We start from the raw sequence: 24,691 nt of genomic DNA, 5'->3' as shown, positions 1-24,691 counted from the left end.
ATACTATTACAACTGCTAGATCAATGAGTCAGTTCATTCATGAGTCTACACTAGGAAGAGAATATATACAACTATACTACGAGAACATATACAACTATACTAGAACAAGAAACATTTCATCAAATATGCAAGAATACGATAACAAATGCGATCCACTGTATCGGAACATGCCTTAAATGTCATGGACCGAGTTGTAGCCAGAATTCTCTTGGAGGGAGAGCGTTGAGTTTGCGTATAGATCTATACTGGATTGACTATCCTACACCTTGCTGCTAGCTACACCCGGACCTGCAGGTCTGCGGGTGCCAAACGTCATTCCGTTATTATGACCGTTCTTTATGTCGTTGTTATCAGTCGATAGTATGGTGCAATTATCACATTATACCTTAATATAAATCCGGTTTAAGGTAGTAGTAATTAGTACAACAGTAGTTCTTATTATACAAAGCTATAGTACTACAATGATTTATCCATTACATATTTTGGTGATAATCTCACTTAAGCATTAATGTACAAACTATATTTATACTTGGGTAATTACACACTTTTACAACAGATGAGTTTACAAAACAGTTTAGCCTTGGTAGAAGGTTACTTTTATAGAAAATATAGGATTTTCTGAGAGATTCAAACTTTTACAAACTTATACATTGAGACAGGTTCAAACTTTTTTGACATCAAACATTGACACTAAAATGCTTATGAATTCACCAGCTTAATGCTGATAAACTCTTTCAAAATAACTTGTATTCTCAGGTCCTCAGTAGACAGGTACCGATGCCAGCTTTTGAGATGATGGAGCGTACTCAAGACTCATCATTTTATTATTTTGATTTATGTTATATTTTTGGTGTATAAAACTGTACAGAACACGCATGTATTAAAATTATATATTTAATGCAATGGATGATGTTGTTTGCCTATTTACATTTACTGTGTTATGATTACCTTACATGATGTCCTCCACCCAGAACGTTTCCGCCGTTCTTGGTTTTGGGGTGTGACAGAAATATACCATCAAAGTCCTCGACAGGAGAGGTATGAGATCATTGCCTCCATGATCACAACAAAAATGAAGGATGGTGAACCCATCACGGCCCACATGCAAAAGATGCAGAGATTCATGGATAGCTTGCTTAAATTGAATGTCAATTTTTGATGAAGAGTCGGCCATAGATATAATTCTACACTCATTACCTTCTTTTTATGATCAATTTCATACGACCTATCATATGAACAAGGACGAGGTCACTCTTAGCAAGCTTCAAGGCCTTTTAAGGACTGCAGAAAGCAACCTGAAAGCCAAATCGGCTGTATCTACTCTTACTACTACTACTACTCCTGCCCCTGTTTAGAAATCGGACATGGGAATGGAAAGAAGAGGAAGGCTCCTTACAAGAGCCACAAGGGAAAGTCTCTTGATGGATTCTATTCAAGTGGGACCAAATTTGGTTCTGCTAATCCCTCTTCCAATCCGAAGGATGCAAAGTGCTTCCACTGTCATGAAAAAGGGCACAGGAAATGAAGCTGCCCCAAGTACTTGCAGGACAAAGGATTACAAAATCAAGCCCTCCTCTATAGTTATTTAAACTATTCAATCTAAAAACTTATCACATGCTAATTATTGGTTCATGTATACAGTTTGTGGATTTCACTTTTGTTCTGATTTGTAGGGACTAAAAAGAAGTAGGTATGTGGAGCACGAGAAGATAAACTTAATCATGGGAAATAGGAAAATCTTGCCTGCGACCAAGATTGGAGTTTATTATTTATTGCTTAGTAATGGTTTACATTTAGATTTAAATAATTGTTGTTACTCGGCCGATATGGTCAAAATATTATTTCCTTTCATAATTTGTACAAATAAGGTTTTACATTTTCTTTCAATAATGAAGTTGGTACTATTAATACTTATTATAATGGTTTATTTTGTTTTAAAGCATTACCTTGCAATGATGTTTATGAAACTGTGAATGTTGTAGATAACCTAGGAAATAATGTGTTACACATTGATTCTTCAAATGATTTGGATAAGGCATGCTTGTGGCATTGTCGTTTTGGACATGTCAACAAGAAGCGCATAGCCAAACTCTAAAAGGATGGAGTTTTGGAGTCATTCGACTTAAAGACGTATGACACTTGCAAATCTTGTTTACTTGGAAAGATGACCAAGTCACCCTTCACTGGTACTTGTGAAAAGGGTAAAGGTCTGTTGGATCTCATACACAGTGATGTGTGTGGACCACTCAGAACCACCACAAGGGATGCTAACTGCTTCTATGTGACTTTTACTGATGATTATAGCAGGTATGACTATATCTAATTAATCAAGCATAAGTCAGAAACCTTTGAAAAGTTCAAAGAGTTTAAGCAAGAAGTGTAGAATCAATTTGGTAGGAAGATAAACATGTTGCGATCCGATAGTGGAGGAGAATATCTTAGTATCGAGTTCGTTGACTATCTTAAGGAATGTGGAATTGTTTCACAATTGACGCCACCTAGGACACACAGCTTAATAGTGTGGCTGAGAGGCGTAATAGAACCTTTCTAGACATGGTTCGTTCCATGATGAGTCAAGCTTCGTTACCTATCTCATTCTGGGGGTATGCCTTAGAGACTATCTCCCATATCATTAATCTAGTCCCTACCAAAAAGGTTTCCAAAACACATCACGAGATGTGGATAGGGAAGGTTCCCTCGTTAGACCACATAAAAGTTTGCGGTTGCGAGGCTTTTGTGAGACACGAGACTCATGACAAGCTCGAAACTTGGAGTGAGTGATATATTTTCATCAGCTATTCGCAAAAGTCCTTTGGATATCTCTTCTATAGGCCGAGTGAATGTGACAACCGTCAATTTCCGGTCAAGTCAAAGTCAACTAAAGTCAACAAGTCAAACCGGTCGACTCAATTAACCCTTGTGTGCTAGGGCTTACATAAGTCAATTACTATACAACTCGTTATTCTAATGATAAATCATCAATTGAAAAGTTCGTATATCTAGATTTCCTTAACCTAAAACTGTGGTAAGTAATGAACCAAACCGATAAAACAATGTTGCACACTCATCGGGAGTGTGTAAGATCCTTAAACATGGCTTAACGGGGCTTACGGACCTTGCGTTACGAAGCCAAGCACTCAAAAAGGTCACAAAAGAAGCGTTTCCCAATCTCTTTCAATCTATCTCTCTCAATTTAAAATCTCTTTAAGTATGACAAATCTCTCCAAGTATGTGAAATCTCTCCTAAATCTCTCTCAAAAGTTCCTTTAACTTTTTATAGTCTTTCGGACCATCCCGACCCTTAACCGGGTTAAAAACTGCTTGAAACGGGGTAAAAATGGGTAAAATAGCCTTAAGGAGCCGAAACCCCTCTTTAAGGAGTGAATCCTCTTAGGGCCGAAGGTCCCCTATAGGGACCGAACCCTACTAAGACCGAAGCCTGCTGACCCGAAACAAAGCATGTTGACCCGAACCTGAACCCTTCTGAACCGAACCCGAACCTCGCTTTCGCTCCTGACATTCGCCTTCAGCCCAATTCGCGTTCGGGTCCAAGCTGCTGAGGACTGAACTTCAGCCCCTACCCGAGAAGTCTCGCAAAAAGGCCATTTCTTCCCGGTTTTCGACTACGACTTTGTTTTAGGCCCTTTTTTCATCATTTTAACGTAGGATTTTAACCCAAAACTTTATTTTAACAATTAAAGCCTCAAATTTCATTAATCCCCACATTTTTAGTGCCAATCATATCCAAGATTTAGTGGTTGAAGTACAAGGGGGTGGAGTGTTGACTTTTCTTTGATTTATGACACAAGCAACCACCCATACCCACTCATTCTCACTGATTTAGTCCTTGAACTTTTCCATCAATCTCCAGCCATTCCCACGTCCTAAGAGCTGGAAAACTCACCCTCTCTCCTCATTCTCACTGATTTCTCTCATTTCCACCCAAAGAGCAAACACTTTTCTCTCAACTTCTCTCTTTCAATTCCGAGATTTCCAAGGCTTTTTCCAAGACTTTTCTTCTTCATTTGGTAAGTATCATCATCTTTCATATTATTATTACACTTCTTCACTCAAATCATGAGTTCCTTACACAAATATCTTCATATTTGTTGTTAGATCTTCGAAATCTTCAAGCATCATCTAAGTGTTCTTGAGTTGAACACTTCTTTACATCATCATCCATCTACTGAAATCACTCAAGGTGAGTTCATACCCCTACCTTTTCATGTTTTCTTCAAGTTTTAGGCGGGGGGGGGGGGGGGGGGGGATACAAGTTAAAACACCAAGAACACAACTAAACTCAAACAACAACTTTCATCATAAAAGTTGAGTCTTATTCACGGACTATTTTCCTTATCTTAAACTTAATATCTTTCAAAACTATTTAATATGCAAATATTTCAGGTTGATACCTTTAAAATGACTACTTTCACATCTCCATGCGATTTTTCTACAATTTATGGTAGTTTTTACAAAACTGCCTATCATTTCAGAAACGAATTCAGACCAGTCTGTGAATATGAACATTTTAACACAAGTTAAAGGCCTCCAAAAATCATAATAAAAATTAAGAATAAACTAGACAGATTTTATGAAATTTCAGAATTTACGGATATAGTTTTTGACTTCGTATGATTTTTATATGATTTTTCTAAAACAGTACAGAATGGTTAAAAACTAGTTAACAGCTTATAAATTTCATAACACTTTGTATTATGTTGAGCAAAGTGTATAATAATAAGTTCTAAATATTGAATGTATTTTCTTGTTATTTTATCATCATAAACTGAAATTTAGTCATTCATGATAAAGATTCTTCATTCATTCGAACACATATAATAAGCTATAATAAGCATAGTTTATGGAGTCATAACACTAATGTATTTTCATAAAAGGGGTTCTTTTACATTACCAACGTTTTGGATAAACTATAATAGGTATAGATTATGTATCATTTACATTTCAAACTCATTTTCCAAAGGTTTTCAGTTCAGTTCACAGAAGTCCGTTAATGACTTTTGTGAGACATTTCGCTTCATGTTACTTTTCAAGTAATACACTTAAGTCCTGTATTGTAACCAGAATCTCTTGTAGGGAGAGCATGATAGTTATATATAGATCTATATTGGGTCTGACAAACCCACACGTTAGCTGCATGCAACAACTAGACTGGCAGGTCTGGGGTGAAAAATGTCATAACATTTCCGACACCTGAAGAACGTCGTTTCAGGCCGACTAGTCATAGCATGGTTATAGTAACTCACATTAAGTATTAACAAACATAGGATTTATGGAAATTTCATAGAGATCAAATGGGTTTATGTTGATTTAAACTTGCATTATTTACTATAAGTAAGGAAAATACTTGTACATTTCGATCGTGACATTTAAGACTACATGACTTTTATAAGGAAAATATTGGATTTTCTTTGGAATCATATTTCTATTAAACTACATTCATCTAGAATGGTTAGGCTTCATCTATAATTGATAAGTGTATATGCCAGAGTTATATAAGAATCTAGTCATAATCGACTTAGAATTGGTGGGCCCGTCTTACTTCCTGTTCCTTGTTTAGTTGTGGACCTAGGGCAGACCCATTATATTCGACGGTTTATTTAATTTAAATTTTATATAACTTATATACACTGGGTGATTATACACGGAATCTACGGGTCTTTCTAGGGCACATTATCGCATAACATAGGAGCATTCACTTTACACTTAATAAAGAAAATATTGGATTTTCTAGAATTATACTCTGTCGCTTTTATAAGGAAAACGGTTTCTCCCTCAATCAAAACTCTTATGAAATCACCAACTTAATTGTTGACACTTTTTCAAAACTACTTGTATTCTTAGGAAATCAGTGAAACAAGAAATCAACAACATTTTGAGGATGGGACGTTAAATCGTCAAACTGTGACAACCCAAGTGTTCCCGTTACATTTTCCTCGTTACCGTTAACGGAATATTCCACTGTATAAAAGTTCCGTTAGTTAGAGGGCGTCAATTTAATAAACATCCCATTTGTTTATAATGTATATGCTGTTAAGTCGTGATATAAGGGAATAAAAACACATGACACACATTTCCATTAAATTGGAAAATGTCAAGTTTTATAGTTACGACCACTAAATCGGGTGCGACCAAAAGCCCCATTTAACGGCAGTATCGGGTAAAATTCCACTGATCCCCGACTCGGAAACCTAAATAAAGGTGAGTGGAGTCCATTGGAGACTTTTTACACTCTCTCTCTAAACTCTCTCTCTAGACCCGTTTTCGCCACGAATCCGCAACCAAACGCTTCCAAATTGTAAGTCCTTTTATCCTAGCTTATTCTAAACGTATGGATTTATGTTTATAGCCCAAAAATCATCCAAGAAGGCATGGTATAAGGAGTTTACGGCCCATGAACATTCTAGGGCCGTAAACCCCTAAAATGGTGCCAATCATGCCTTTAAACTTGACCATAAGCTTAGAAATAGTTAGGGGATATAGCCTAGGGGTGTTTAAACACTAAAATGCATGGATTTAGGACTCAAAGAAGAGTTTACGGCCCAAGCACATGCTTAGGCCGTAAACTCCACAAGTCATGGTCCCAAATGCACTCCAAACTTATCCTAGGGCTTCATACATAATTTAGGGACTTATCCTCTTGAGTTTAGACCCTTGAAACACTCCAAAATGATTTATTAAAGGGAGTTTACGGCCCAGACAAGGGTCAAGGACGTAAACACCCTTAAACATGCCCAAAATAATTGTTTTGTTCCCCAAATGGCCTTATACCTTTACCATAAAATACTAGGAGGGGATTTAAGGGCTTAAACACAAGGAAATGAGGAAAGACTTGGAGTTTACGGCCCAAGCATTTATCTAGGTCGTAAACTCCCCAAAACGTCCTCAAATGTTGGTTTTAATCCTCCAAAATAGCATCACACTTCATTAGAAATCACTAGAAAGGCAATAGGGGCTTTAAACTTCCCAAAACTCTAAGGATTAGAGTTTACGGCCGTAAACTCCTTTAGGAGTGGTCCCTTGGCCGTAAACTCATAGAACATGCACTTAAAGGCCTCAAACCCACTCATGCCTTTTGGGAAAAGTGCTTAGAATAATTCAATGAACAAGTTTGAAGCATAAAACACCCAAGAATATACCTTTGGCCATTTACGGCCGTAAACTCCCTTGAGTTAGGCCGTAAACTCCAAGTTGGTCCATGTTAATGCTTTAAACCCATTCACACACTTGATATTTGAGTTTAGCAAAGTTCCACAACTGATAGGAGACCCTTAGCACCCTTAAACGCTACCCAGGACCCCAAACACTCAACCAAAAGTGTTTTCCGCTTCTTTGAGCGTGTATAATTGTTTAATTAGTATTAAATATACTAATTTTATGTGAACATATGTTATCATATGTTAAATAGGTCATTGAGTGTGTTCGAGTCCTTACGTGGCACCGAACGCCCAAACGACACCTTCGTTGGACCTACTTACACCAGGTGAGTTCATACCCCTGAATGAACCTTTTTAAATGCTTTTAAATGTTTTTATAGGGGGGATTACAAGTTAAACATGCCAGTTATCATATCAATCACATGTGATTCATAACTCGCATCCACAGGATTTTGCCACTGTACACTGTTTTTACCGAACGCCCAAACGACACCTTCATTCTAAACTGGTTTGTGAAAGATTTTCCAAGATTTTCAAACATATTTTACAAAAGAATACAATGTGTGAAATTTTCTGTTCGTAAAGGCTTTTCATCAAAGAATCCCTATTTCGACGTATATTTTTACTTGTTAATTACTGCCGCTTCGCTTATACTTATTTCATACTCCTACTCGGTAATGCTTCCACTTATACTGATAGATGCATATACTTGATGGACACATATACTTATTCATACTATTACATAGAAATAAAATTCTACTTCACTTATACTTGATATCGACTCTACTTCACTTATACTTGATATCGACTCTACTTCACTTATACTTGATACACCCTCGTTTCAATTGTTGTCGTCACTGTTTCGTGATACGCTTATACTTATTTGACACTTCTACTTCACTTGCGACCGCTTTTACTTCACTTGTTAGGCGCTACTACTTCACAAGGATTGCTTCTAATTGATTCACACTCAGCCGTAGTTAGATGTATGTCCGTGCTTATATAGATACATATAAGTAACGATTGAAAGACTTAGGGAGGCTCGTCCACCCTATTTCCTTTTCTTCGTTGAGATGTGGTCTGGTGGGATCGGGCGGCCGTCCGAAGGTCGTTTGGTTCATTGGTTATATACTATGTATATGAGTATGGATATACAGGAAATTCTCTAGTCGAGTCAGTTAAGAGTCTCTACCTCTATTCTACACTTACTTTAGAAACACACTACCCAATGTTGGAAGTCTCTACCTCTAGTATATCACTTACATTAGAAACCCAATCACCTCTAGAAACACACTATCCTCTATTTGGGATGCATCTTCGGGACGCGGCCTTCTCCGTCGTCTAGTTGGTAACCAGAGTCTCCTGTAGGGAGAGCGGACATTGTGTGTATAGGCCTATACGGGATTGACAACCCCGCACCCTGACTGCTAGCTACAGTCCCGGCCTACCAAGCCTTGGGGTGACAAATGTCACATTATATAGATGCTTGTAGGGCGTCTGGAACTCTAGTCAGTGTGGTTACGAGTATCCTGGGTTGCCTTATAATTCATGGCTTTAAGGTAACGGTATTTCGTTAGTAATTTACACTGTATGCTGATGTCACTTTTCAGAGTCACACTGTTTTGACCTTGCTAGACGTATCTTTCATTTGATACTATCTGAGGTTTGTAGTCTCTGTTTTGACCTTGCTAGACGTATCTTTCATTTGATACTGTCTGAGGTATGTAGTCTCTGTTTTGACCTTGCTAGACGTATCTTTCATTTGATACTGTCTGGGGTCTGTAGTCTTTGTTTTGACCGTGCGAGATGTACCTTTCATTTGGTATCGTCTTCGGTCTATATTCACTGTTTTAGACTTTACCATCTGTACCTTTTGTTGGATATAGTGTCTATGTCCATAATTATATTTGGTATGTACTTGACCCGACCCGGCATGGTCCATTTGGGTTGCACTTCACCCGAACAATTTATGGATAATATTTGAGAATAGTACAAGTTATGATTTATTAATATATTATACGTTCTAATATATTAATATATGATCATATTATTTAATTAGTAGTGATCTATAATTAATCTAGGATTAATTTAGTGATCAAAGATATTACTAATTAAATATGGGCTTTTATATTTATATAGTGTGGGCTTATGCTTATTTGGAATGGGCTAGGCTTGGATGGAGAAGTCCATGGATACTCCATGGAGCTTTAACCCATGGATCTCATGGAAATGAAGAGACATGGGTATTAGGGTTTACATGGATGTAACCCTAATCCACCACACTATATAAAGGAGGCTTTGGCTCTTGAAATCAATCTAGTTGTATCTAGTGGATACTAGTTGACACATGTTGAGGTGAGGGCCGATTTCAAGAGAAGTGGTGACTATTCTCTCAAAGTTCCAAGTTTGTGGTGATTTGTGACTTTCATTTGAGGCATCCACACTATTGGTGCTAGGCTCAAAAAAACTCCAAGCAATCAACTACAACTTCAAGGTAAGTATTTCTACTAGCTTTATTTGATTCATGTTCCCCATGCCATGCTAGTTAGGATATGAACCATGGAAAAATAATTATTTGCATGTATCTTAGACAAACATAGATCCAAGGTTTATTAGGGTTGCATGTACACTTAGGAAGTGTTAGAATGCTCAAAACCCAACAGTGGTATCAGAGCCTGGGCTTGTTTGTTTGATACTTGTTGCAATATGCTTGAAAAAGTCGAAAAATTGTTGTCTGACTGTTGAACTCGCCGAGTCCATGGGGGGACTCGCCGAGTTCACTTGTATCTTCAACCTACTCGCCGAGTAGGTTCATGCACTCGGCGAGTAGGGTCGATAGAGTGTAGGTTTTCGACTTTAGTTGCTGGAAATGGATTAGAAACATTACCCTAAACTGTTTTGGTACTTGAAAACTTGTTTTAGAAGGTGTAATGTCTTTTCTAACTCATTTACAACAACTAGTTATCAAAATTACAAAGATTAAGTGTGATTTTGATATATGAAAGTGTTCATGTTCATGATCTTGTTCTTATGATGTTTAGATGATCATAGGAATTATTTGTAACCTATGTGGTAGATTAATTCATGATCATAATGTGATTTAATGGAGTTCATAACTTGTCCTCAAGTTATGGAAAACCAAAAGTCTCTTGGATTGAAAACCATTAAAAGAACACAAGAGTTAGAAAAGTGAAGAGTCTTCATTTTATTACTCTATTAAACTCATAAGTTACAAGATATGAAAAGTTTTGAAAGTTTACAAAACTTTCCCTCAAGTTTTGGAACAAGTAAAGTGAAGATTAAACTTTAGTTCCAACCCTTAGAATTTTAAATGTTAAAATTCAACCCTTATACTTATATTATTATGATTTAATAATTATATATATATATGTATAAGAACAAAGTCGTCTTACCGCTAGTACGCCTCATTCACGAAGCCGGTATATAAGGTGGGTATAAGGTTGTTGCCTATAAAATGGTGACTTAATGGGTGTCCACTCTCACCCACCGCTTGCTTGACCGGTGGAGGGTCGTTAGCCGAACGGGTAAGACAAGGACTTACAAATTCTCATTTAAAGTATGATGAATATTATAAAGTAACTAAATGTTTTATTAAATTCCCAATCTTACTTACTTTAGGAAAAATGTGAATAAGGTGATAATCCATGAAATTACACTTTACACTTTGATTAAGTCGTTGGTGGAGCGTGTGTGGTTAACCGGCACACTAACTTGGACTTAACAAGGTAGGTAAAGGGTGGACTTAGGGTTTATTATAGTATCGATGGAGCGTGTGTGGTTTACCGGCACATCGATTGAGTGATAAACTTCAAAGGGTACCAAGTGATTTGCATGGTTACTTCACACCTCGTTTTGTGATCCTCGGCATCCCAGTCACAAAACCTGGAGGGCACACTCGAGATTGAAACATGCCTTTGAAAAGTTCATTGAATCTCAAAGAATCTAGGAATTTCTAAGAACCAATCAAAAACCTAATACTTAAATATTTCGGTTTTCGTGGTGGAAATTGGTGAATCGTCATTCACCTACCTTTCAAATATGGTATAGCTTAGATTACGGCATACCTCTTCTAAGTTATATTATATTGTGATTGGATCTTAGCCTTAATATTACATTTGGGTGTTTTATTAAGGACTCTCTTATATCTAAACTAATCTTGTTCTCTTCTCTTCAGATGTCTTCCAACAATGCTTCTAGCTCTAATCCTAATGGCTCCTTTACCCTTACGAACTTGTGTGGGAAAGTCACCTTTGATGGATCCAACTTCAATGAGTGGATCAGAAACATCAGGATGATTACCCGCTACGAGGACAAAGAATATGTCCTTGACAAGGAGCTTAAGGAGATTGATGAGACCACTGCAACTCCTCAGGAGATCGCTGACTTTCGGACACATGAAAGGGATGCTACGAAAGTGGCTTGCATCATGATGGCCACGATGACAGCGGAACTCCAAAAGTCTTATGAGGATTTCTACCCTTATGAAATGCACCAAGATTTGATGGAAAGATACCATCAAAGTGCAAGACAAGAGAGGTATGAAATCATCTGCTCCATGATAACAACCATGATGAAGGACGGGGAATCCGTCACGAGCCACATGCAGAAAATGCAAAGGTATGTGGATCGTTTGCTGAAGCTTAATGTGAACTTCCCTGAGGATCTTGCAATAGATATCATTTTGCACTCCTTACCATCGTGCTATGATCAATTCCGCATGACATATCACATGAATAAGGAAGAGGTCACACTCAGCAAACTTCAGGGACTTCTCAAGACCGCAGAATCAGGTCTTCAGGGGAAGTCGGTTGCTATCACTCCTACTCCAAACTCAACTCCGGTTCTGGCAATTAGGAAAGGTCGGTGGAGGAAGAGAAAGAGGTCCTCGAAGGGTACCAAGGCTCGGACCCTTGATGGCTCTTCTTCAAGTGGAACCAAGAAAGGTTCCATCACTCCTTGGAAGCGGAACTACCCAAAATACCAGCAGGATGTGAAGGATGGGAAAGTCAAACCCAACCGTGCAGGTATTTACACTATGATTTATAATAACTCACCCCATTCTAAATCTTGGGTTCTTGATACCGGTTGTGGTATTCATATTTGTTGTGACTTGCAGGGACTAAGAAGAAGTGAGAATGTGGAGCAAGGAAGAATAAACTTGATCATGGGGAATAGGAAAGTTTCACCTATCACCAAGATTGGAGTTTATACTTTATCGCTAAGTAGTGGGTTTAATTTAGAATTGAATAAATGTTGTTATTCGCCAGGAATGGCAAGAAATATTATTTCCTTTCATGCTTTGTACAAACAAGGGTTTACCTTTTCATTTAATAATCAAGTTGGTTCTATTGATGCTTTCTATAATAATGTCTTTTATTTTAAAGCATTACCTTGTGATGGTGTGTATGAAGCTGTATCTGTTGTAGATAACTTAGGAAATAATGTTTTGTGTATTGATTCTACTAATAATAATAACTTGGATAAAGCATCATTATGGCATTGTCGTCTTGGACATATAAGCAAGAAACGCATAGGCCAACTCCAAAAGGATGGAGTTTTGGAGTCGTTTGACCTAAAGTCAGATGATAGTTGCGAATCATGCTTACTTGGAAAAATGACAAAGTCACCCTTCACAGGCTCGTGTGAGAGGGGTGACGGTTTGTTGGACCTTATACACACGGATGTGTGTGGACCATTCAAACATGCCACAAGGGATGCTAATCGTTATTATTTGACTTTTACTGATGATTACAGTAGATATGGATATGTCTACTTAATCAAGCATAAGTCAGAGACTTTCAAGAGGTTTAAGGAATTTAAACAGGAAGTCAAGAATCAATTGTGCAGGAACATTAAGATTCTTCGATCCGATCGAGGAGGTGAGTATCTTAGTTCAGAGTTCCTCGACTATCTTAGGGAATGTGGGATTGTCTCACAATTGACACCTCCCAGGACACCACAGTTGAATGGTGTGGCTGAGAGGCGTAATCGAACCTTGTTGGACATGGTTCGTTCCATGATGAGTCGAGCTACGCTACCAATCTCATTCTGGGTGTATGCCTTAGAGACTGCCGCCCATATTCTTAATCTTGTCCCTACAAAGAAAGTTGCCAAAACTCCTCACGAGATGTGGACTGGCAAAGCACCTAAGCTAAACCACATCAAGATTTGGGGTTGTGAGGCTTTTGAACCTCGAAGCGAGAGGTGTATTTTCATCGGCTACCCACAACAATCCTTTGGTTACCTCTTCTACAGACCTAGTGATAATGTGGTCTTTGTAGCAAGAATAGGAGTTTTCCGAGAGAGAGAATTTATAAGCCAAGGAGACAGTGGGAGGCAAATTGATCTTGAAGAAATTCAAGAGTCAAGCGGTGAAGGAACTTCGAACACTAGCCCTCAACTTGAGGAGGAAACTTGTGACAACCCCAAATCTATTCCCGTTACAAATCCCGTTTTCACTAACGGAACGTGTCACTATACGTTATTTTATGTAATATTTGGAATCGTCAATATCCGAATATCTAAATTTATGCATGGCTTGATATTATCATAAGAAATATAACTCGTATGTGTTAACCCCGTTTAACCTAATAGAGTTGTATTACCTTTTCAACCACTTCACCCGGGTAAAAAGTTTTAACCCAGTTAACTTTAAACATCGGGTAGCCGTGTATCGGGTGCGATACCCGAGACATATTAAATGAGTGTACACAACATTTGAATACTCTTTTACCACACACCCACTCTCTCTCTACTTTCTCTCTGTAGACCCGAAATCGACCCTAATTCCGCTAATTTCCGACTTCCAAACGTAAGTACTCATCCCCTATCTTAATCTAGACATACTTTACTGAATTTAGAAGCCAAAATCATAGAAATCAAGGACCAAAAAGGAGTTTACGGCCTAAGAAGCTCCTTAGGCCGTAAACCCCCAAAATCATGCCAAAGACCATGTTTTTCCTTCCTTTAAGCTAGTATACTAATTAAGGCATATATCTAGAAGGGTTTGGACACTAAAACACAAGAAATTGATGCTTAAAAAGGAGTTTACGGCCCAAGCATGTGCTTAGGCCGTAAACACCTCAAACACCCCATAAATCTATGTTTAAAGCCCCAAAAACTCTTCTAGGGTGTTTGGTAATTTGGACTTGATAACAAGGAAGGCTTAAAAGCATCTAACAACATCATTTGAACACAAAAAGAGGAGTTTACGGCCAAGGCTAAGCTTGGGCCATAAACACCCAAGTTTTTGTGTCAAACAAGTCCCAAAACCACTCAAATGCATGTAAGGAATTTAGCTAAGGCCTTTGGAGGTGTGTTGTACCATTAAACTTCACATTTGGATGCAAAATGAAGAGTTTACGGCCAAGGATGTTCTTGGGCCGTAAACTCCCCAAAAGTTGATGCCAAATTGTCCCAAAACTCATTTTTAGGCCTTATAGGATTTATCTAAGGTGTATGAGACCATGTTGTACCATTAAAACATACATCTTGAAGGATTTATTGGAGTTTACGGCCCAAGAACAAGTCTTGGCCATAAACTCCCCAAAAATGTCACAAATTAAGGGTTTAATCCCTCCCTCTTAGTCCAAAACACATACCATTAAATTAAGGAAGTGATATAAGGCCCTAAACATACATTTTGGAGTGTCACAATAGTTTACGGCCAAGCCTAGGGGGCTTACGGTCGTAAACTCCCAAAGGATGGCCTTTGGGCCATAAACTCCAAGGGAGTGAGCTCATGGACCCTCCCGTAAATCATTCATGGCCTTGTACCACTCCCGGGAACCCTTTCTAGGCCTTAAAACCCCAAAAACGATGCTAGAATGTCCAAATACTATAATGAAAAGCATAAGATGATTAACTTCTTGTAAAATACATATTTCATATGACATTAGGGTCCTAAAAGGTGCTCAAGTGGTTATTTGGTACCAAACGCTCAATCGACACTTTTACCCGATTCACCTGATTTCCGCGATTTCAGGTGAGTTCATACCCCTTTAATGAACCTTTCAAATGCTTTAAATGTTTTAGGGGGGAGATACAAGTTGCTTATAAATGTTTGTGTAAAGTTTTACAGAACGAATTCCGCGTTACAAGGATTAATCACATGTGATTCACTACCTTTAGTTCAAATCACATGTGATTTGTCCCTACGCCTTATAAACGGGTTTTACCCTTTTCAAACTATTTTTAAACAGTGAGTCAGATTTTAAATGTTCTTCTGGAAAAATACTTTTATTTAATCAATTTACTTATAAAATGTAACCACTCTGATATATTTATATAAGTAAGACTTGGAGGACTTAGGACCGATATCTCGCCTTATTTCCTGTTCTTGTTTGATTGTGGGCTTAGGGTAGTAGTTATCCGTCCGACTGTCGTTGATTTCTTAGTTATATAAAATCTGTATATCAGTGTGGGATACGAATGTTACCGTGTTCACTTAATACTAAAGTCACAAACATGCCAAGAACCGTCCTCACTAAGATAACTATAATAGGTATAGTTACGGTTGCTACAGCTACTACACGCTAAAGTCATTTCTATCTACACTATAATACTCACTATTACTAGACGATACACTAGTAAGAGAATACACTATGATCAATACTAAAAGATTACTACACCATAACATTAGAGAAAACACTAAACAAACAATAATACACTAACCCGCTACGAGGTACTCTATTCTTTATCCACTACGCCCGGAGTTTCCAGCAGGGAGACGACTCTACATGTATAGATCTATACGGGGCAGACGCTATTACATCCCGACTGTTAATTTCAGTCCGCGCCGTGCAGGCCCAGGGATGCCACTACTTCACTATACTGTGCATGACCGGGAAGGTCATGGGATCCTCTATTATCCTCACTATTAGTAATATGCAAGGAATACACTACAACTACTCTAAAATACTACACTAAATGCTAAACTACATCCCGAAGTAAGTAAGTATCTATCACTAAAGGAAGCTTGCACCTCTATCACTGATTTCAGGCTTAACCCATTTTATCACATTTACTATTTGGAGATTTGCTAATATACTTTTACAATAAACTATTTTAAGAAAAAGAAGAATGCATATTTTTCACAGATTTTCACTTACAATGTATTTTCTGGAAAATATGAGATTTTCTAAGTTTCTACTACTTATGAATACAAATGACACATTATTCGTACTAATGTTTTGTATACAAAAATCTCACACTAAACTCTTATGAACTCACCAGCTTTATGCTGATATCCGTTTTCAAAATTACTTGTATCTTCAGGTCAAAGATAGACAGGTACATACGCGGCATTTTTTGGAGAAGGTGGAGCACACAAGACCCATCTCTTATTTTTGATTTACTTTTGGGTGATTGTTAAACATTACAAAACACGCTTGTAATTAAATTCACTATGTAATGCTATGGTTGTATGTTTCTTGTTTCTACTATTATGCAGTTGTGATGATACTGTTCACTACGTCATCCACCCCGAAACGTATTCCGCCGTTATCGGTTTTGGGGTGTGACAGATTGGTATCAGAGCATTGTTTATAGTGAATCAAGTATATCAACCTATAAAAGATATACGAACTATAAACACTTCGGGACTAAAACACTCTGACTAAAAATATATACTGTTAAGTATCTAAAAGATCTAACTAAGTATATATATACACACATCACTATGAAACACAGGAATTAGTATTGTCCTAGAAAAAAACGAAAGTATTAAGATTGTTGGGCAGCACAATTGGGTTTAGAGACATATAGTCACATTCAGGATGATGTAGCCTGATCAACTACATTTCCTGAGGGTGACTAGCATGTGCCTAAGTTCGGTTGTGATGTTGTAACAAGTCTAAAACTTACCAACAATACCACAATAACGCTAACATAAGAATACTATAGGAGTATTCTGTATCTCTAGATTATACGTATGTGTTAACAAAAAGGGTCGTTACTAGTAGGACAATAGTTGCTAAGTGGATACACCACGATTACATGTGATTAGGGCGCTATAGACTCAGAATCTGCAGCCTTTGCTTCATTCCCTGTTCTTGTTTGATTGGGGGTCTGAAGTTAGGGTGGTTTATTCGAAGGACTATCTTGCTTCGATTACATGTAATCAGTATGCACTATGCAAGTATTGGGTCAACTAGTAATGATTCCTCCTATAAGTATCTTAGAATAGTACGTCTGTTAATCCTCTTTTCCCCCCTTTCTCGCGTAGATAGCATGGCTGGCTTCCACCTACCCGGCGATCCGTACTTTCCGAACCAGGGCATTGGAGGATGGCTCGAAGAGGAGTCAGATGACGATCACCCTATTCCTTTGGATGACCATCATGCTGAAGGCTTCTCGGATAGCTCGAGCTCCGAGCCAGAAGTCAACAACCAACCTCCTGAAGCCCCGAACCCTAACCCCCGACCGACATTTCAGGGCCCCACTCCTATGTGGGAAATATCCTTGCATCGATGGAGCGAGGAGCAGGGTCAGCCCTTGCCTTACAATGGAGACCGAAGCTTCTACAACATAAGCAAAGGAGGATCGGCGGATCGGGTTCTGCCCATCATGATCCGAAGGATTGCCAGGAATGTTGAGCAAGGTCAAGCTGCTATTGGTCGAGTTGTAGAAGTGGATGCCAACTCGAACCTCAACACTGTTCGCATCCGCCAACTCGAAGAAGCCATGGACAGGACAAGGAGGACCAACGAAGCTCTGCAGCATCAGCTGGCTGCATCCCGAGCTGAAGTTAGGGAACTCCGAGCACGCCAAAGGACTCATGATCGACACCTTCAAGAAGTTATGCGTCAACTAGCGGATCTGAGGATTCGCCCAACCAGCAACCGTCGCCAGTAGGTGACATCTAGTTACCTCACTCTTTTGCTTAAAGGACTAGCCTTTTATCTCTATGTTCCATAGGTCACTTGTCTGTAAACTTTCCTAGTTTAAAAGTACTCTAGTTGAACCTCTAAACTGCCAACATTTTCTCTATGGTATGATGTAAAACCTACTGCTAGGTCAATTCTCATGAACTTCTGTTGCATCATTAATACCAGTATATTGGCAGATGATTTTTCTATTACTATAACTCCTACCCTGATCTTGGATTATGTTGGTTTAATCTACGAAACACTCTATTCATATTCGCAATAGGCTCTTACTATTGCTATCATTTCTATGATCTTCCAGTGAAGGATGCCTCCACGAAAGCGTCCCAGCAGAGGAAGACCTGAAACTCAAACCCCTCCTCCACCACCTCCTCCTCTGCAGTTTGATCCGGTGTTGTTCCAAACGGCTGTGACTGCGGCTGTAATAGCGGTCATGGCCCAAATGAACTCGGGTGATGCGAGCGGTGGAAATTCTAGATTTGGTGAAGTCCACCAACGAGTGCAAGGATGCACTTATAAGGACTTCATGAATTGTAAACCTGCTTTCTTCGATGGTACCTGAGGAATTCTGGCATTGTCCCAATGGTTCGAAAGAACCAAAGCTGTATTCGAGATGTGCTCTTGTCCCGAAGAGAGCAAAATCAAGTTCGCTACTGCTACTCTCACTAACAGGGCCTTGTCATGGTGGAACGGCCATGTCAGTGCACTCTCCTTGGTCACAGCCAATGCCATGGGCTGGGACACTCTAAAGGACCTCATAAGAGGAGAGTACTGCCCTAGGGGCGAAGTTCAGAAGCTTGAGGAAGAACTCTGGAACCTCAAGATGAAGGGGACCGACATAACGGCTTATACGGCCAGGTTTTGCGACTTGGCGGCTATGTGTCCCAACATGATCCCCTCTGAAAGCAAGAAGATTGAACGTTACATCTGGGGTTTAGTGCCCCCGTATCGAGGAAATGTTCTGGCTTCACGCCCTACCACTTTCGACAGCGCCAAGGAATTGGCCCAAAGTCTGATCAATCACGAAATCTCCTCCACTCCAGCAACAACAACCACAACAACCACTGCATCATCCGGATCATCTGACAGAAAAAGGAAACGATGGGATAAGAAGAAAGGCAAGAAGACTCAAACCAACTCCAAGGATCAGCAAATTGTGGCGGTCCATGCTTCCACCATCCCAGCCACACCAGCTGCTCCAGCCCCACCAAAGGCTTATAGTGGGAACTTGCCTAAGTGTCCCAAGTGCCTTTTTCACCACAACGGTCCTTGCCGTGAATTGCAGTGTTCCAACTGCGGACGAAAGGGCCATACTGTCCGATTTTGCAAGGCCCCTCCCAAACCTATCGCACAGGTTCCTGGTACGGGAGTGACCCTAACTTGTTATGGCTGTGGTGAAGCGGGCCATTTTAAGAAGAACTGTACGAAGGCTGCAAATGCTGGGGGCACTGGAAGGTTACTTGCTATCGGTCACAATGAAGCGGTAGCTGATCCCACGGTGGTCACGGGTACGTTTCTTCTCAACAACTCTTATGCCTGTGTCTTATTCGATAGTGGTGCAGAAAGAAGCTTCATAAATCAAAACTTTAAACACTTACTCAAACAAACCCCTCAACCACTAAAAGAAACATTCGTCGTAGAAATGGCTAATGGGAAGACAGAAAGCTCTAATGAAATCTATATAGGTTGTACTCTTACGTTAGATGATCACCCCTTTTTAATCGACCTTATACCAGTCTCAATCAAAAATTTCGATGTCATTGTTGGTATGGATTGGCTAAGCCTTCACTACGCCGACATCCTGTGCTCCGAGAAAGCCATTCGCCTGAACTTTCCGAATCGAGAGACCCTATTGATATACGGAGATAAGCCAAGCACAAACCTTCATATCATCTCTAGTATTCAGGCTCAGAAATACTTGCGCAAGGAATATCGCGCCTTTCTTGCTCACGTTGTCGACACTAACCAGAAATCGAAAGATCCAAAAGACATTCTTGTAGTATGCGATTTTCCTGATGTCTTCCCGGAGGATCTTCCAGGCCTACCTCCCAAACGACAGGTTGAATTCAGAATCGACCTAATCCCAGGAGCTACCCCCGTAGCTAAGTCGCCCTACCGTCTAGTGCTCGCCGAAATGCAAGAACTATCCGGTCAACTCAACGAACTTCATAGCAAGGGCTTTATAAGACCGAGCTTCTCACCTTGGGGAGCTCCGGTCTTGTTCGTGAAGAAAAAGGATGGGTCGTTTCGGATGTGCATCGATTATAGGGAACTCAATAAACTCACGATCAAAAATCGCTATCCTCTCCCTCGTATCGACGATCTATTCGACCAACTCCAAGGAGCAAGTTACTTCTCCAAGATTGATCTTAGATCGGGGTACCATCAGTTACGGGTGCTCGAGGAAGATGTTCCAAAGACAGCTTTCCGAACCCGCTACGGGCATTGTGAGTTCGTAGTGATGCCCTTTGGACTGACTAACGCCCCCGCAGTATTCATGGACTTGATGAATAGGGTATGTCGTCCATATCTAGATCAGTTTGTCATCGTCTTTATTGACAACATACTCGTCTACTCTCGAAGCGAGGAAGAGCACAGAAATCATTTACGATTAGTCCTGGAAACCCTGCGATCCGAGAAGTTGTATGCGAAGTTCTCTAAGTGCGAGTTTTGGATCCGGAGAGTTAAATTCTTAGGGCACGTGGTCAGTGAAGACGGAATCCACGTGGACCCCTCCAAAATCAAAGCTATTGAGAACTGGTCAGCACCAAAGACGCCTACGGAAATTCGTCAATTTCTAGGCCTCGCTGGCTACTACCGTCGGTTCATCCAAAATTTCTCTCGGATTGCGAAACCTCTCACCACGTTAACACAGAAGGGGGTATCATTCGACTGGGAAGAGAAACAGGAGAAGGCATTTCAGACCCTGAATTGAGCCCTATGCACCGCACCAGTATTATCCCTTCCCGAAGGGACAGAAGATTTCGTCGTATACTGTGATGCATCCAATCAGGGGCTCGGTTGTGTCTTGATGCAACGAGGCAAGGTTATCGCCTATGCCTCGAGACAGTTAAAGAGCCATGAAGTGAACTACACTACTCACGACCTCGAGTTAGGAGCGGTCGTCTTCGCATTAAAAATTTGGAGACACTACTTGTATGGGACGAAGAGCTTGGTGTACACTGATCATAAAAGCCTCCAACATATACTAAACCAAAAAGAACTCAACATGAGACAGCGTCGACGGGTCGAGTTACTTAACGATTACGACTGCGAAATTAGATATCATCCGGGGAAAGCCAACGTAGTAGCTGACGCTCTGAGCAGAAAGGAATATTCTGGACGAAGGACCAAGTCGTTGACAATGACTATACATTCACATCTATCCACGCAGATCAAAGAGGCTCAGCTGGAAGCCTTAAAGCCTAGAAACGTGACGGGGGAATCCCTGCGCGGAATGGATAAAAATCTGGAGGTTAAGGGTGATGGAGCCTATTACTTCATGGACCGAATCTGGACTCCACGCCATGGAGGTTTCAGAGATTTGGTTATGAGGGAAGCACACAACACTCGTTACTCCGTTCACCCGGGTTCAGATAAGATGTATCTGGATCTCAAAAAGCTATACTGGTGGCCGAACATGAAAGCGGAGATCGCTACCTTTGTAAGTAAGTGCCTTACTTGCGCGAAGGTCAAAGTCGAATGTCAAAAGCCATCAGGACTCCTCCAACAACCGGAAATACCAGAATGGAAGTGGGAGCGAATCACAATGGACTTTATCACCAAGCTGCCCAAGACAACAGGTGGATTAGATACCATTTGGGTCATCGTTGATAGGCTGACCAAATCTGCGCACTTTCTACCCATCAAGGAGACGGACAAGATGGAGAAGCTCACTAGAACATATATAAACGAAGTAGTGCGACTGCATGGCGTCCCTATATCTATTATATCAGACAGGGATAGTAGGTTCACCTCTAGGTTTTGGCAATCATTGCAAAAGGCACTAGGGACGAGGCTGGACATGAGTACAGCCTACCATCCGCAGACTGACGGACAAAGTGAAAGGACGATCCAAACCTTAGAAGACATGCTGCAAGCTTGCGTGATCGACTTCGGGAAATCGTGGGATACACACTTACCCCTTGTGGAGTTTTCCTACAACAATAGTTATCATATGAGCATCAAAGCAGCTCCATTCGAAGCCCTCTATGGCCGAAAATGCAGATCCCCTTTGTGCTGGGCCGAGGTGGGAGACACTCAGTTAGCTAAAGGACGAGTTCCTGACAGCGCCCTCACTGGTCCAGAGATCATTCGAGAGATGACCGAGAAGATTGTACAGATACGTGAACGACTAAAAGCCGCAAGGGATCGACAGAAAAGCTACGCCGACAAACGAAGAAAACCCTTTGAATTCCAGGTGGGAGACCGGGTCCTTCTGAAGGTCTCGCCCTGGAAAGGCACGATACGCTTCGGGAAGCATGGAAAGTTAAACCCAAGGTACATAGGGCCTTTTGAGATTCTTTCCAGAATTGGCCCTGTAGCTTACAAACTAAACTTACCCCGCGAACTAAGTAACATACATCCTACCTTCCACGTCTCAAACTTGAAGAAATGTCTATCTGATGAGACTCTCGTGATTCCCCTCGATGAGATCGAGATCAATGAGAGCCTCAACTTCGTGGAAGAGCCTGGAGAGGTTTTGGATCGTGAAGTAAAACGGACGAAACAAAGCCGCATCCCGATTGTGAAGGTTCGGTGGAACGCCAAGCGAGGGCCGGAATTCACTTGGGAGCGCAAGGATCAAATGAAACTCAAATATCCTCATCTCTTTGCGTAGTAGTGTTGTAATAACGTATCTATTTGTATTCTAAATTTCGGGACGAAATTCACCTAACGGGGGGATGATTGACAACCCCAAATCTATTCCCGTTACAAATCCCGTTTTCACTAACGGAACGTGTCACTATACGTTATTTTATGTAATATTTGGAATCGTCAATATCCGAATATCTAAATTTATGCATGGCTTGATATTATCATAAGAAATATAACTCGTATGTGTTAACCCCGTTTAACCTAATAGAGTTGTATTACCTTTTCAACCACTTCACCCAGGTAAAAAGTTTTAACCCAGTTAACTTTAAACATCGGGTAGCCGTGTATCGGGTGCGATACCCGAGACATATGAAATGAGTGTACACAACATTTGAATACTCTTTTACCACACACCCACTCTCTCTCTCTCTACTTTCTCTCTCTAGACCCAAAATCGACCCCAATTCCGCTAATTTCCGACTTCCAAACGTAAGTACTCATCCCCTATCTTAATCTAGACATACTTTACTGAATTTAGAAGCCAAAATCATAGAAATCAAGGACCAAAAAGGAGTTTATGGCCTAAGAAGCTCCTTAGGCCGTAAACCCCCAAAATCATGCCAAAGACCATGTTTTTCCTTCCTTTAAGCTAGTATACTAATTAAGGCATATATCTTGAAGGGTTTGGACACTAAAACACAAGAAATTGATGCTTAAAAAGGAGTTGACGGCCCAAGCTTGTGCTTAGGCCGTAAACACCTCAAACACCCCATAAATCTATGTTTAAAACCCCAAAAACTCTTCTAGGGTGTTTGGTAATTTGGACTTGATAGCAAGGAAGGCTTAAAAGCATTAAACAACATCATTTGAACACAAAAAGAGGAGTTTACGGCCAAGGCTAAGCTTGGGCCGTAAACACCCAAGTTTTTGTGTCAAACAAGTCCCAAAACCACTCAAATGCATGTAAGGAATTTAGCTAAGGCCTTTGGAGGTGTGTTGTACCATTAAACTTCACATTTGGATGCAAAATGAAGAGTTTACGGGCAAGGATGTTCTTGGGCCGTAAACTCCCCATGCATTTGAGTTTACCCCGAAAACGATGCTAGAATGTCCAAATACTATAATGAAAAGCATAAGATGATTAAATTCTTGTAAAATACATATTTCATATGACATTAGGGTCCTAAAAGGTGCTCAAGTGGTTATTTGGTACCAAACGCTCAATCGACACTTTTACCCGATTCACCCGATTTCCGCGATTTCAGGTGAGTTCATACCCCTTTAATGAACCTTTCAAATGCTTTAAATGTTTTAGGGGGGAGATACAAGTTTCTTATAAATGTTTGTGTAAAGTTTTACAGAACAAATTCCGCGTTACAAGGATTAATCACATGTGATTCACTAGCTTTAGTTCAAATCACATGTGATTTGTCCCTACGCCTTATAAACGGGTTTTACCCTTTTCAAACTATTTTTAAACAGTGAGTCAGATTTTAAATGTTCTTCTGGAAAAATACTTTTATTTAATCAATTTACTTATAAAATGTAACCACTCTGATATATTTATATAAGTAAGACTTGGAGGACTTAGGACCGATATCTCGCCTTATTTCCTGTTCTTGTTTGATTGTGGGCTTAGGGTAGTAGTTATCCGTCCGACTGTCGTTGATTTCTTAGTTATATAAAATATGTATATCAGTGTGGGATACGAATGTTACCGTGTTCACTTAATGCTAAAGTCACAAACATGCCAAGAACCGTCCTCACTAAGATAACTATAATAGGTATAGT

This window comes from Lactuca sativa, chromosome 8 (genome assembly GCF_002870075.4).
Source record: "Lactuca sativa cultivar Salinas chromosome 8, Lsat_Salinas_v11, whole genome shotgun sequence".
Classification (NCBI taxonomy): domain Eukaryota; kingdom Viridiplantae; phylum Streptophyta; class Magnoliopsida; order Asterales; family Asteraceae; genus Lactuca; species Lactuca sativa.
The sequence above is the reverse complement of the archived record's forward strand: the minus strand, read 5'-3'. Positions refer to the sequence as shown.